This window comes from Uranotaenia lowii, chromosome 2 (assembly GCF_029784155.1).
Source record: "Uranotaenia lowii strain MFRU-FL chromosome 2, ASM2978415v1, whole genome shotgun sequence".
NCBI lineage: Eukaryota > Metazoa > Arthropoda > Insecta > Diptera > Culicidae > Uranotaenia > Uranotaenia lowii.
The window spans coordinates 426,996,475-427,010,685 of record NC_073692.1 but is presented as its reverse complement, the minus strand read 5'-3'; the positions used below and the strand labels follow the sequence as shown (position 1 = coordinate 427,010,685).

The following is a 14,211-nucleotide window of genomic DNA, read 5'->3' as shown; positions in this document are numbered from 1 at the left end:
AAAACCGCTGTAACTTGCAATCCCCTAGACCAATTTTCACCAAATTACTTTTGTTATGGCACCTACAGTGTTGAATTCGAAATTGCTGACCATATATGAATCTTTTATAGATTGTTATTCAATCAGTAATTTTAATGATTTTGTTTTAGAATTAAATTTATATTTAGAAATTGAAGAATCAAAACAAGAGTTTATATTAATTAGTTTTTTTCAAATCACGATTCAGCAATATACTTCTGAAAAATAATAAAACATTCAGTTTTAAATTCATAGTAATTGTTAACACATTCTCAAATAAATGTTTGGATTTCAAAAGGTATTGATGGAAAACGAGAATCACTAAAATTTTGGTGAGAGTTTTACGGTGATATTAAAATATTGTAGATAACTTGAGATTTTTTCACATGTGTGTATTTTTTCATTTGTAAAATTACATTTATCTCGGAAGGTTTTTTAAAGAGTTCTTAAATTGATAAGTTTTAAACTGCTCAATATACAAATGACGAAAATTATCTTTTTGTCAACAATTGATCGCAGTGAATATTAAAGATTCGCAGATTGTTTTTTAAAAGGATGTATATGCTATTTAAAAGGTTATTAAAATAATTATGTAAGAAAGCTTGTTAAAATTCTCTAATTTCTAACTTTTTTTTAAATACAAACCTCTTATTAATTTAAATGAAATTTATAAGGGAAGAGAAGAAGCAGTGTGCATCATGGTCGTGAAATATTGTTTTTTTTAAGAAGTATATCTAATCAAATTCTTCCATTACTTTGATGATTTATCACATAAATCCAAAAAATTGTTGGAATCAATACAAATTTTATGCTGATATGAAATATTTTTTCAAGAATCCAATTTCAGCCTCTATTTTTTATCTTAATGATCAACTCCACATTCAAAAGGGATTTTTATAAATACACATAGCCACAGAATTAAAACTTTTTAAATGAAAAGAATTTAAGAGCTAATTTTGTTTTATGTTGGTGCCCTAAATTATTTTCAAATAGGTTAAACATTATTCAAGAAAATTCTGCACTTTTCTGACAAAACTTTTAAACATTACAATAAAAATTCGAAATAAGGGTTCATGTTACATTTCTTTCCTCAAGAACGCAAGTAATGTTGACTTCTGTGAATTTTTTTTAATTGAAGTTTTTTGTTTATTTACTGTTCCCAATTTTGTAAAATAATAGAATTTTAACGAGTGTTTAAAGAAGTAATGACTACATAGGATTTAGTAAATTTCTCAAAGAAGAAACCAAATCGTTTTTCAGACTTCAGCAAATTATTCAATAAAATAAAATCTTTGTTTTTTACAACTTTCATTAGTCAATAATGTCAGAAATTCTTGAGTTTGAATTATGTAGATTTTTTTAAGATCATTAATCATCATGAAAGTAGTATTTCTTAATTGAATAAAATATAATAAACAAGTTCAGAATCAGTTTTTTTTTCATGTAAACTACAAGTTTACAACAAGTTCATCAATTTTCAATGATTGATTTTACTTAAAACTGATTCTTTTTAAAACTCTATATACTTCATATCACCAAAACGAGAGGTGATAAACAAAATCTAGTTGAAGTTCCGGTTCTACTAATTCAATCATTAAAACATAAACACCAAAATGCTATCTCTTGCATTATTTTAGAAAGACGTTTTTATTAGAAAAATCATTTTCAAATGTTATTAACTAATCTTTTTCATCTTCATATTATATTTAAATTTATGAAGAGTTAATCACCGTGATTTTGTTTGTTAATTTTATTTATCGACCTTATCGATGAAAATTAAAAGAACATAACTAAGAACATTTCAACATTATGAAAATTCTTGTCAAATAGAAAGTTAGAAACGTATGGATATTGAAAATGAGAAAGTAGAATTTTATAAGAAGAATTTTTATCACATGTCATCAATTGATTCCTCATGGATAAAAAATAAACAAATGAATAAATGAATAAATAAAAGGGATCAGTTTCGTGTTTGATCATTCAAGAACTCTTCCATTTCCCGAATTGTACTTTGTCAGTGATGATGAATTGTTGTTGTATTTTAAATACATAGAGTTATAAACTTGATAACTTGATAGAATTAATTATTTTCATTTTTGAATTAATCATCTACTTATTTCGAATAAATTCTCTGAAGTTCAAAATGGATATAATTTCCTCGTCGATAATTCACATTTCAAATTTTGATTGAATAGTATTTCCAATGGATGACATTACAGAGGAATTTTTCAACCGAAACTTGAATTGAAATTGAAGAAAAGAAATGTAAATTTACATTATTATCAATTAAATATTCTGACTTGATCTGATTTTTTGTAAGAATTCGAGTTTAATTTCTTATCAAATCTGGTGTTATATTTGATTCTTCTTCTGTGCACTGATTGTTATGCCCGAAGCTTCAAAATCTGGCTTTATTACAATTTTTAATTCGCAGTGCGTTTTTGATGTTTTGAAAATACTTGCTTGAATTTTTTTTTGTTCAGAATAAGTATCAACATTTCAAATTAATTATTAATGACTAACCGGAAATAAAATTGATTTGAAATTTTGATTTTGATTCTGATTTATTTTGATTCGTATCAGTATCTTTTTTCGAGTTTGATTATGGGTTTCAATATGGTTTTAGAAATCAATTTGCTTATTATTGTCCTTTTTTTTGGTATTTTATGATTTCTAACAAAATTTGAAATTCGAAATCCCTTACCCATGGAAGTGATGGACGTGTCCATCGCACGAGTCTGGTGTGCAGCAAACATTAAAGTCTCATTTGAAACTGCACACAAACCCCCCTCCCCCCATCCCCCCACTCGCACTCTTCAAATGAACGTTTTTTTTCGCAATATATTTACGTTATTGACTGATTTTTGAAAATTTGGAAAATCACCCCCCCCAAGAGCCAGCTCTAGGACCGCCCCTGGCCTAAAATAATAATTAACATGTGTCACGAGGCAAGTTATGGTTAATTTTAGAAGGGTCTAAACACATCAAATCGGGTTTTTTTTTCAGTCGTTTGGCATAAACAAAAATTTCTCGATATACCCAAAAAAATTGTAATCAATAACGAAAACAACTATTTGAAAGGTGATTCGATATTAGCGAAAGTTAGAATTGTTAAAAAGAATTTTGTTATTTTATTCTCACAAATAGGTAGGTACAATGTCAAAAAGTAGAAACAAGCTAAACACAATCAATTATACCAGTACTTAGTAGGTATAAAAATCATGGAGCGACAAATTTTATTTTCACGATATATGATGAATTGTTGCTAATTTTCAAATACAAAACATATTGATACCTGCTATTTACATCATTTTTCCAAACTTTTAAAAAGTCCTTGCCAGATAATCCATAGACTGCCTTGTGAAAAAAAAACGAACAAACACAAAAAATTTCCGATTGTCGAAATAAACACGGCTGAAAAATCGGTGACAGCCGCCTCGAAAAGGGCAAACATGTCAAACTCTCCAGCCAGCCAGACTCTGTTGGCAGCACCGAACAGGCGATAGCTGTTAATTATGCAAAACACATCAAACCGTGCACCGCAAAATGTCACTCGTTTTTCCATTGTCAACCCACGGATAGTGCACAAGCAGCGTTCCTAAGCGGCTAAGCGGCAACCGATCCGACCCCACCAAGCAGCTTACACCGAACAAACTCCCTTCGTAGAAATTTTTCCACACAAATCAACCCGGCACACGAACGAATTGTTTTAGGTGCATTTTTCACAACCCACCTCCACGGCGAATGCAGGGGTTCAAACAAACAGCAAGCCGGGTAGGGAGGAACAAGAACAACCATGGGAGGGAAGACGAAAAAAAAACACACGCCCATTGGGGGTGGAGCTCCGGTTTATATATTGTGTGAGCTGCTGCGAGAGAACGAGCAACATGTGGTCGTCGCTTGGTCGGTGTTGTGATGATCGTTGAATACAACAAAAATAAACAGACTACGCGTAAAAGAGCGAGAGAGGGAAAATGCCCAGATTTCTCTCGTTCTCCGGTTTCAATTGTTGTTTTTTTTTCTCCATAGGAATGATGGCAGGAAAATGCGAGTGGAAAAAGGCGATCGTATTGTTGTGCATTGAAATCTTCCGATCTTTCCGCTGGCTGGTGGCGTATTTACCAGGGACCAACTTCTTCCGCTCGGTTGGTTTATGTTTGCGTCAAGATTTATTGCTGGGGATCACGCAGCGATTGTTCGCTTCAGAATTCACCCTTCGAGGATACCGGACGGAAGGCGTTCTGCTGTTTCGGCTCTGTCTCTTTCTCTCCCCTCGGGTTAGCAGCAGAAGAGTACAAAGGCAGTTTTACATACCTTGGAAAGTGCATCCGATACTGCTAATTTTGGTTTTTACCACAGCAGCATTTTCTTCCGAGGTTTTTTCGAGGCAGCAGCAGCAGCACGTTAGATGGATAATTCCGAACGATTGTAGTAGGTACTTCCGATGCCGGAAATGTGGCCCTATAAATTAAGAAGCTTAAGAGGAGGGCCATTAGACCAGGCAGACTGTTCTGTTATTTTGATTTTATTAATGGTTTCGTTTATCCCTTTGTCTTGGCCTTTATGAGCCAATAATCTGAGGATTATGGATTCGATAAAGTGTATCCACGTACGGTTTTTGGATTCTTACCTTCAGATGCTGGACAAACCTTGTTCGGATCGTGTTTTGAGATAGTTTTTGTATAGGTATAAAAACAAGCTTTCTTTAAAACAGCTTATACTTTCTTCTGCCTAGGGAATGACAAGGACTTGTGCAAAATATGACCTCAAACCTTTCTGAGGGCATTTTTGAGGATATTTATCCTGCCATTTCCCATGACAAAACGACAGATTTCTATGATACTTGATGGAATAAAAACAATAGAAGGTTGTATGACTGACGGACTGATCTATACTGCCACAGTGTCTTTTGTAGAACAATTTTCAGAAAATAATCGGTATCTCAGAGATTTGCAAACAAAATGCATGAGCAAAATTTTCTAGTTTTCGCTTATCATTTTTCCTAATAACTTCACTTTTAAATTTTTTTAGTTTAGATGTGTTAAAATTCCTCAAAAAAAAACAACGTCAACAATTTTAATAAAATGATTTTTAATAAATTTTGTTGGTGAAAAAGGTAAATTCCGACGAATATTGGGATTCTATATATAAAAAAATGAATTTCTGTCTGTCTGTTCCCTATAGACTCGGAAATTACTGAACCGATTTGCGTGAAGCATAGCAGATGAGGCCGTATAAGGTTATTATTATGGTTTGAGACCCCTCTTCCTCACAGAAAGGAGGGAAGGGGTTTTACAAACGAAAGACTTATGAACCGAGTAAATGGTACCAAACTTGGCATGGTAAGGTATTCGAGTACGATAATTCGTTCTATGATTATTTGAGACCCCTTCGTTTCAGTGGGGAGAAGGGGGGCTCCCTTACAATTTTTTACATATAAAAGGGGTAGGCTTAAAAACGGAACGTTATCCAAACATACGGGAAAATTTTGACTTCAAAAACTAATGATACAATTGGACCTAAATTTGGCATAAGAAGGTATTGTGGTACGAGAAATGCTTCTATGAATATTTGGCACCCCACCTTCCTTCTAGAGAGAAAATAGGAAATAACGGAGGGGGGCTCCCTTAATATTTCATGTTATCTGAAGAACTTATCGAGCAAATATAACCAAATTTGGCATCGGAGGGTAATTGGGTACGAGAAATGTTGTTATGGTTATGCGAGACCTCTCCCTCCTTCCAATCGGGAAAAAGAATGGAAGGAGGCCTTCATAAATTTTTTTTGTATTATGGAGTAAATGGAACTAAATTTGGCATGAAAGTTTATTTGGGTACGATAATGGATTCTATGAATCTATAACGTCCCTTCCAGTTAATAATAGTTCAAGAACCCATGAAGCTTTTCTGAAAATTGTATTCTTATTCCTACGGAATCTGTAAAGATTAGACAGAACATACTGAAAATGGATTTAAATGAAAACAAAACGACACCAAAGTTAAGATAAAAAAAACTATCCATACATTGTTTCAGGTTGAGGCTAAAAATTTTTTAAATTATTTATGTTAAATTGGGAAAAAGCATTTAAAGTTAAAAAAATTACATTTTAAGTTTAAAACATAAATTACAAAAAGTTAAAAAAGAAAAAAAAAATACAACAGTAAAAAAAAGAACGACTTAAAATCTTTGAAAATTAGGTCTGATAAATATTTACAAAAATCAGAAAAACATAAAGAGAAACGCATTTGAAGGCTTAAAAGAATGTTAGTTTCTTTATGCCCTTCTCGATGAGTTATTTCCTTTAATTGAGAATAGTTTTTTTAAATCATAAATTTTGAGGATGATCCACATAATAGCTTAGGGTATAGACACAAACTTGTATGGCAGCATTTCGGAAAAAAAGGTTTGAAGGTAGCACTCGTTAGATTGTTTAAAACTGTCCAGTTATAAGAGATCTACGAATTTTATTTTCAACAGTGATAAAAAAATTGTTTGAAAATTTTCAAGAAGTATACACCATTTATATAAAACCTCTTCCAAAATCGCTTTTTGGCTCCAATATGTTTTTCAAATATCGGTATAAAAAATAAAATAAAATATGTGTTTATTTAAATTCTCTCAAATTAAAAAAAAAACTCTCTTATAATTTTTTGCTTTTGTCCATACTTAAGCTTCATTTCTGCTAATGTGAGTAGAAGCTAAGTATTAAAATAAATAAAATATGTTTTTATTTAAATTCTCTCAAATTAAAAAAAAAAACTCTCTTATAATTTTTTGTATTTGTCCATACCTAAGCTTCATTTCTGCTAATGTGAGTAGAAGCTAAGTATTATAAGTAAAATTTATGATCATAAAATGATTTTCAAATTAAAAGAAATTTTCTGAATAAAAAATTCTGAATTCAATGGCAGGCTTTGCATGCTTGCCTCTATGAAATGTTTTCGCAAAAGTTCTATAAACAAAAAACTTATTAGCTATGCACAGAAGCGAAATCTGGATGAAAAAGAGACCAGGAATCCGGAATATAGAGGATGCTGCCGTTCGCTTCTTAAATTCTCGAAATGGGTCTTTTTTACTGAATCGAGCTGGAATAATAAAAAAACAATTTCTATGCCCGTTTAAAAAAATGTTTAAAACTGTAACATATTGAAAAGCACTGGCCGATAATCGATATACGCCTTGAGAAACATGGTACAGAAACCAAGACCATGAAAAACTCGAGAAAATTTAGTCAAACATGGCACTTAAGGTTGCAATCAACATTTTTGTAGGTAGGTACATATTGGAACTTGGAAGAACGAGTCAATCAGGTGGCCTAGTTTTCTACAAGTATTCCGGTATCCGAGTGATATACCTGGCCAGCTGGCAACTGATTGAACATTCTTATTATATAGTCAGTTATAGGAGGAAACACATCTTATCTGTCGGCCACTTTAAGATTCGCACCCAATTTTTTACCGATACCGAGAATCCAATCCTGTACGCCTGCCGTACCAAAACCAGACTCGCGCCAGCCTATCCGCTAGACCAAATAGGCGCTGTTAAGTTTCCTTTTGCAGGAACTGTTACAAAATTGAAGTGATGTTACTGAAACACTATGAAGGAACTTGGGCTTGAGCTTGCTATCAACTACAGTCCACCTGTGGCCCCTCCTGGCCAATGGCATAATGGTTGCACTCCGTGATTGGCTCGAAATAATCAACATTGCACAATGAACCAAACGAAAGATTGTTGGGAGCAAGCAATACAATCTCACTGTATAACTTTGAGGATCTCCTTCTTTAGAATGAACCAATAACGACGCCAGGCAAGTCCGTGTGGTCGATAGGGGGAAGGAAGTGCAGCACATGTGATGATTTGTTTTGCGAAGACCGGCTGAACGTCATCCCTCCACAAATCTCAAGCTGATTTTTGGGGGTAAAGGAAATGTGGCATGGAGATCACCTTGGTAAGTGATGTGGCCAAGAAAAACAGATGCTTCTGAGCTCCTGAATGTTTTTTCAGTGAAACTCCTATCACGTACTACCTTTAATGCAATACACAAGTTGTAGGGGAGAGGAAGGCTATATGCGCATATTAAGGAAAGCACTCATTTTCTCCTATACTCCAAAAGATAGGAGTCTGAAAACTATATGCACATGAGCGGACATCTGTTTTATATACGTTAGTGAAATTATTCTGTTAAAATCTATTACAGTTTTTGAGAAAATAATTTTATAATAAAAGAAGTCAAAATAGCCGATTTCCGAAACTGGCGGGCTAAATGCGCATATTTATGTTTTTAGCTATATTTCATTACCACTTGCAATATTTTGATATTATTTAATTGAAAATGGTAGAAACGGATGTTAAGCATACGTCAAGGCCGAAATTTTGGTGAAATTTTTTACATCACTAGTTCTTTTGCATGAAACATAGTTAAGTATGCCATATGGCCATTTTTGAGGGTAATATTTTGCTCATATTGTATTTTTATCGGATCAGTAGGAAGTTCTTCTTTTTTCGCTGTAAGATCGTGATTTGAGCGTAGATTTCATGTTTAAATGATAGAAAGTAAAAAATTTATAAGACTAATCTATTTTTCTTGATATAGGCATTTAACCTACCTTGATATGGGCATTCAGAACCTGTCTCTTATTCCAATATCTTATCATTTATAACTTTGCCAAAAGCTTCGATTTGTTGAATTTCCGATTTCCAGATGAATAAGAAAGAAAAACCACTAAAATTTTTGTTCACAGAATCTGTATGCACAATAATTAAAGTTCAATATATTATAACAAAACTGACAAAAATCTTGTTTGAATTTTTAAATTTTTTCGACTTTATATAATAATTTAATTTTTTTATGCCATGTGTTAAAAGCGTATTACCCTCAAACTGCACTAATTAGATATGATGAATCTCCAGCCATATCGTCAATCGGCTGTATGCGCATATTACCCAATATGCGCATATAGGAACACTTCCCCCTAAATCAAACTTTCGAAATTAGGACTCTATTCTAGAGTGTCCTACCCGGAATTTTCCGACAGGGTATTTCCAGGAATAAAAATAAAACGGGAATTCCCGCATCCCGGAAAACGTTTAAATATCCCGGTAATTCTCGGAGTCAATAAAATGTGCTAAATTTTTTTAAATTTACACGATTTAAATAAAAAAAATTGATTATAATGAGAAATGAAAATGATAGTTATACCTTGATATAAAGCTTCTGTCGATAGTGAAAAATCTTTCTTAAATATTCAAATTTTTGCAGCAAGAATCAGTTAAGTTTTTCTTCTAAAGAATTTAGTTTTTGGGTCTTGAGTTTTATAATTACTTTTTGGGGCATTTAAAAAGTATGAAATGTTTGGCAATAGTACTGTCTAAAATTCAATAATACCATATGAATGAGGTTTCGTAATCAGTAGAGTGTAATAATTTTCGTTTTAAATTTTTCCTGGGACCCCGAGAATTCCCTGGAAAAGGATCGTCAGATTTCCCGTTTCCCGGGAACGCTAAAAGGGGCGGGAAATGAACACTTTATTAACTGTTTTAACTTTATTAACTACTAGCTGATTTTACCCGGCCTTGCTTGGGTTCACACAAAATATAAATCAAAATGAGTCGTTTGACTTTTAGAAACTTTTGAAGCTTTATATTCCTCATTATCAGAAATTTTAAAGTTTTCATTAAGATTATCACAATTTCTATCGTTTTCATATTATAGTTATGAGGTTTTTATTAATAAACATTCAAAATTATTTCCCTCGAATGCTTATACATCGCACAACGAATTTTTTGTTCATTCATCGTTTTTTATGTAGCTTGAATAGATTTGGCTTTATATTTTTTATTTTCAAATGATAACATTGTTTTTTTTTATTTTTTCCATTTCCCATCTAATAAAAATATGTTTTGGAGATCATCACTTTTCAAGATGGATGATCTCTCTATAGTGATATATTTTAGTTTTATTTACTTAGAAATATCTAAAAATATTTCCGAATCTTGTTGGACCATTTTGATGTCTCATTTGCATGTTTTCAATCGTATGTGAGCTATTTTTCGCTTTTATTTTACACTGTTTTATGAGTTATTGTTCTTAAATGTTGAAAAATCCCCTAACAGTTTTTAAGGTTAACGAAAACAAATAATCTCTGAACCGAAGTTACCATCATGATTTTATGAAAATGGTTTTATTTGAGTTATATTTCATTGTTTCTATTTTTTGCCGATTAATAATTTTGAAGAATGTTCAATGTAAAAATTCTTAGAAATCATTTGTTTGAATTCGCAGTTCCGTATACGGTTCTACAAAACGATTTCTGAAAATTGGATGGTAGAATTAAACACATTGAGGACCAAAAATAGCTTGAAAGTTAGAAATTGGCCAATGAAATTGTATTGTATAAATCTAAAAATCTCTGATTTCATTGTCTTATCAATTTTCCAATCCGTTTGAATTTCCCGATGTCCTTCAACTTATAACTCTGAACCTGATTAGTTTTTTTCTTTCTCCATGAGGGATTTAAAAAATATTAAAATAGTTGGTCCTTAAAAGCTGGAATTTATGGAAATCGGTTCATTAGTTCTTCAGCACGCAGTCCAAATAGTTATTCAGCTGAAGAAATCAAGTCACTTTTTACTGTTCAGTTCACTGTATTTTCCTGTAGACCCTAAAAGCCCTCCAGCGGCGGTAAAGAGCACTTTGAAAGCCACTACAATTCTAGCCAATATATTACTAACAGGCTAGTTGTAGCTACATATACATATATTTTAATCTAAAATGTTGGCTTATTATTGCATTGAAATATCTCGTTCCGGTACCACGTGCTTTGAACAGTAGAAGGAAAAAACACCCGCCAAATTTCTCCTTTAAAATTTTTTTATGCTCAGCAAGCTTTGATTTGCTTTCAGTACACGTGAACTTTGTATGGTCGTTTCTAATGCCTGGCCCATGGTGATGGTGAAAACAATCCCGCCAAAGGAAACGAAAATCGGTTGACAAATGGGTGCCATGCCTTTTGGTTCGTGGGAATAAAAACGAAAGATGTATGGGAGGGCCCCTTTTCTTAGGTGGGAGGGGCTCGAAACTATTACTAAAACCTTACCATGTTCTAAACACATAACTGTACCAAATTTCAGGCTGATCGGTTAAGCGGTGTGGATTTGTATAAGGTGCATACAAACAAACATATATAGTCCAACTCATCTTTATATATTAGAAGATTCTAGCAATAAGATTCATTTGCATTTTTTGAAACGCTCATAAAATGTAAAACATTTTTTCTTGCAAAGTTATCAGAGAATCAAGCTTTCGACTAAGTAGAACAATACTGTTTTTCAAAACAATTTCATTTACAAAGTAAATTGATTGATATTTTTTCCTTTTGTTGCAAAAAATACTTCTATGAAAGTTCTATACCTAAAACACTATCGGAAAAAAAAATTTACTCTCACATTTCTAATAGTCACTCTGATTTCTCTTCAATTGTCGAATAAATCTTTTGCCTTTTATATAATAGTAAGTTTCTAGCATGGATTACCTTTGAAGTTCTCTCTTTAAAATATTTCCATTTTTGAAAGAAAGATTAAAATTCAATAACACTAAAAATAAATAAAACTAAACAAATTCAATAAAAAAGTAGTATCAGCAGAGCCGATTTTAACACACCTTCTATGGATCCTGAACTTAAAAATTCAACAACATTCTCTTAGTTTAATGATCACGTAAAATTTTAACGCTAATTGGCGTACAAAATTGAACCATTTTCCATCGGAAACAGCATTTGAAGATGTCGGGTTGGGCGGATGTGTAATATCGCTTCCTACAGTAGATACTTTCACAAATTTTTAAATATCAACTCATAAAAGATCTAGACATCTACAAATCTGGTAGAACTCGACTCTGCTCAAAGTTTTTTTTTTCTAATAATCTTTCATGATTACTCAATTCCATTACTAATAACAAGAAAAAAGATTAGCTGTCTTAAGATATAAGATCATTCTAATAAAAAAAAAGTTCAAAACGGGCTCACCAAGGAAGGATAACAGGATAACAGGCCTATTTTTTGGCGGATGTGCAGATTAGCCGGAAGCGAGTTTCAGTAACGCCATAATCTAATTTAAATGAAAACAGATACACTTCTACCAGACTTATGTTCAAATCTTTCTATTTTTTCACATCGTCTAATTTCGCATTTTTCAATTTTCAAAATAACGCTTCTTTAGTAATACAAAAATCTATCGAGATAATTTTCACGGAGCTGTCTTAAACACGACCGATCACTATTTTTCTCATGGCCAACTCCTGTTACTGAAACTCTAAAGAGGATAGGAATTTCTGTCCTGTTTTTGTTATATTTGAAATGTGTTTCATTATTTTGTCAAACATTCCAGGTTAACTGTGCTATCCGGAAGTTTGTTTTCAAAAATGTTGTCGGCGGATCATTGATTCAAGCCTCATTCCCTATTCATGATTTCTATTCACAACCACTGAAGTGGACGAAAGTCGAAAGATCGTGGCTTAGAATCCAAAATAAGACAGATGCACATTATTCACCCATTGGCAAGCCCGTGAAGCTAATTGATTAACCATATCGAACCTCTCGAAACCACAGAAAGTGCGGCGGTCGGTTCCCTTTTTTTTCCATAGTGCTCCTCCTAGGTTGTTTACCCGTTCGATTTTATGCGTTAATCTTTCGCGCCGTTGGGTTTCCTCCCATCGATGAAAAGCTAACACACATCTTAATCCGGATGGTACACTCTTTTATTCGGGCTTTTGTCCCATTGACCATCATCGAGTTCAGTTCCGTGATACCTTTTGATCACCTGCTTCCGCTTTGATGCTAAAAAACGCCCGCCTCGTACACACAAAGCTTACCGGTCGATGACGACGACCAAGACGCCTCGCTCTCTCCAAAAAGCACATGATGATCGGAACGAAAATTGAACCGTTCAAACACATAATTGTGTCTGTGGTTTTTTCTTCAGTAAATCGGAATCAGGTGGAAGCAGATTAGTTCTTGACTGATGAAGGGTTCAAATTCAAGAGTGCTCACTCAGGATTGGATTTTACTTTGGTGGGATTTGTTCTGTTGAGTTTTTTTTCTTCCCCGTACCTGCTCCAATTACACGATTTGGAGGAACTTTGTTGAATGATCTGACATTTGTTTCCTGGGTAGGATTATAACACCTGTAAGCGTTCTCCCAAAACTTTGAGTGACGAGATTAGGGAATTAAAGTAAGGCACCTAATCCTGTGTTGAAGCAAATAAAAGAACATGAAATTATGCCTTTTCAACCTTCTGATTTCAGGATCTTTAGAACAACAGACAACGAAATAATCTTAACTATCACATGATTTAATGATTTTTAATACAGTCTTGTCCAAAAGTCCAACCCGAAAGACGACGGCATAATGCTCCCATTTCAAGTGTGATATATTATTCACAAGCAATTTCCATGCATTTTCACCAAGTGATGGACATTTTTGGTTGATTCTTCTAAAAAGTTGCCATTTGGTTCACCAGTTGAGGTATTTTGTGTTTTTTTTTCTGGCCCTCTCTATCGCTCTGTTCTCTACTCGAATCTCCAATGATGAAGGTGTCCTTCCATCCATCAAGTGAATAAGGGTGACAGGTAAAACAGGACCGGGTTAGCTTGAATTATTGATTGTCGCCACAATCGCAGTCAGGAAGTTTTGTGTGTTTTGTGTTTGAAAATCGCGCGGCACGGCGTTCCTATTCTTTAGCAGTAAAGTTTTGTGACCGAATCCAAGGGTTTTTTGGTTTTGGCGCCAGGAGCTATTAACGCTATTGAAAATTGGCCCAAATAGTTACGCTTAATTATTAATGACCCATGATCATCATTCGAACCTTCCTACCGTTTTCCTGTCTTCTCGGTTTGGAAATGAGAAAATCTACTAAACGAAAACAAAAAAAAACTCCCTCCAACGTCGACCCATTTAAACAAACACTGTTGCGGAGATGAGCTCAAAGGTATGACAATGGGATAAACAAAGGATACTTCCAAATGACCAAATGACTGACAACTTGACGACAGTCGCAATTTCAATTTTTCCTCTTCACACTCAGCGTGATTTTGTTCAACTCCTGAGTGTGCCCAACCGAAGATTTTCTCAGTTGGAAGGTTTTAGGCGCCGACAGGTTGGTTTTGAATGACATCTCTATGTTTGCCACCACAACTG

General features: G+C 33.5%; 1 protein-coding gene across 4 annotated transcripts in view; it reads right to left on the bottom strand.

The window, feature by feature from the left end:
• The window catches only part of LOC129744515 (zinc finger protein 423 homolog), a 196,014-nt gene that overhangs the window by 77,051 nt on the left and 104,752 nt on the right, over positions 1-14,211 (bottom strand). The window contains exon 1 of one of the 4 annotated variants that reach the window (XM_055737083.1): positions 12,042-12,135. The exons of the other annotated variants lie outside the window; for them this stretch is intronic. The gene's annotated coding sequence lies outside the window, so the exon portion shown is untranslated. Of the gene's footprint in view, positions 1-12,041; positions 12,136-14,211 lie in introns of those variants that run through there. 4 annotated transcript variants of the gene reach the window in all.